The sequence below is a fragment of the Hibiscus syriacus genome, unplaced genomic scaffold (assembly GCF_006381635.1).
Source record: "Hibiscus syriacus cultivar Baekdansim isolate YM2019G1 unplaced genomic scaffold, ASM638163v2 tig00110637_pilon, whole genome shotgun sequence".
Classification (NCBI taxonomy): domain Eukaryota; kingdom Viridiplantae; phylum Streptophyta; class Magnoliopsida; order Malvales; family Malvaceae; genus Hibiscus; species Hibiscus syriacus.
Window position 1 is genome coordinate 2,428,718 of NW_024062808.1, and position 2,211 is coordinate 2,430,928.

Sequence of the window (2,211 nt, forward strand, 5' to 3'; positions counted from 1 at the left end):
TTTTTGATCTTAGGACTAGTTTTAATTAGTTTTAGGATGAACATTATATCGGACATTGATTGTTTGATGATTACAAACTAGTTTTTACAACTAATTTCATCAAAAACTCACAAATTTTTAATAAATTTGTGAATTTTCGAAATAATTTTTTTTTAAAAATCTAAATTTAATTTCTAAATTTGATGTTTTTGATTTAATTATGTTGTTTTCGTGAAAAACTATACATATTATAATTTTCAAACATTGTTTTCTAAATAGGTTTTCAAAACTATTCCCATTAGGATTCGATTTAGAGAACCTTGAATTATTGTGGACTCAATTGAGTTTTGGGATTAATTAAATTGCATACATGTGTTTCAATTTGCAGGTTATATTCCTTATTTCGATTCCTAAACCATGTCTAATCCCAAACTTCCTAGGACTTCATCTAGTCGTTCAACCTGTCCTCCAAATCCCGTTCCTCCTCTACCTACATCTCTTATAGGATCCTGTTTCAATATGCCTGAGCGTCGTAGAGGCGACGTGTACCATAGGTACATGGAGTCTTTCCAATCTTATAGAATCCAGGAAGAGTGTATTCCTTCTCTTCAAGCCATGATTGATATTGACTTCGAATACCTTCCGATTCTTAAAACATGGAAGTTTGATAAAATGTTTCAGCTCAAACTTATCGTCTATCAATATTTAGTCCGCATTTTCTACTCCAATGCAGTATGCATTCAAAACCAAACTCAATGTGGGACTATAGCCATTAGATCCTATCTTTTAGGCCAATATATTACTATTGACCCCGAGACTATAGCTTTTCATTTTTTGGCTAGATGACGAAGGTTTATTTAATGAGAATGAAACTGTGGATTATCCATATGTTCCAAATGCTAGTGTTAGTACTCTACGATCTCATCACGATCGTTTTCTTCATTTTATGATCTCTTGGTGGTTTAGACCATCCGGAGGTAGGTACTCCACTCTTCGTACTAGGGATTTATGGTGGATGCACTGTATCAAGAATAAGAATAAAATAAATCTTCCCCACATTATTTTTAGTCAACTGGTGGATATCATAAACATTATTCCTTCAAAACATGTCGAAACATTAGTTTATGGATGTCTTCTTAGTAACCTTTTTATCAAACTCGGTCTAAATGTCTCTCTTGACAATCCTATTCCTCTCCAAAACCCAATCAATCTCATTTCGTTAAAGAAAGCAGATTGGAAACAAGACGAGGAAACTGGTCTTTGGGTCTATCGACCCGGTAAGCAAACTCAGGGAGCGAGTTCTTCACGAGCTGCTCCTAGCTCCTCTCGTGCTCCTCCTCCGGCACCGGCTACTAACGATGATCTCAAATTTCAACAGCTTATGCAAGATATCGATGATCACGTACCAGACGATGAGCCTGCACCGGAACCAGCACGACAAGAAGATCAAACACCACCATATTTTCGATCTTTCTTAGAATCGTTTGATCTGAGGTTTGCCTCCATGGAGTCTCAGATTACTGAGTTTCAGCGGGAGATGCGTGAACCTATGGACGCGCTCACTCTTGAAGTTCAAGCTCATTATCCTCCTCCTCTTGACCCTTCGATGGATTAGACCTTTTTCCATGCTTTCTTAGTTTTTAAAACTTGGATTGATATTTGTTTTTGATGTTTCTGGATTTTTGTTTTGGATTGATAAATGTTTGAATTTGTTAGGTGTTGGATGTTTTATGGATTTAGAACTTATTATATATATATTTGGGATGGTTTTATCTTTCTTATTTTGAGCTTAATGTTTATTAATTTTTGCATCATTTACAATTCAGTTACATTATGACCAATTATGCCATTTCACAATTTGATTATGAATATTGATTATGAAACTAATGGCTAACCTCTCTTTTGATTGTGATCTTAGCAGCTTAAGCTATATTTACTTATAATCAATTGGTTATGCTTTTCAAAACCTAGTTTAAATCAATTTTTGAGTCTTTTTGATTTAACAAAAAGGGGGAGAAGTGTTAAGTGTTAAAATGTTTTAAAGGGGAGAAGTGTTAAAGTAAGGGGGAGTAATTTCAAACATGATTTTTCAAAATTTATTTTCAAAGAAAATCTTAAAATTACTAAAATGTTTTGTTATATCAAAAAGGGGGAGATTGTTGAAAACATTTTTGATGTTTCAATATAACAAACTAAATATAAATGAATTTTAAGATTTTACAAAAGAGTTTC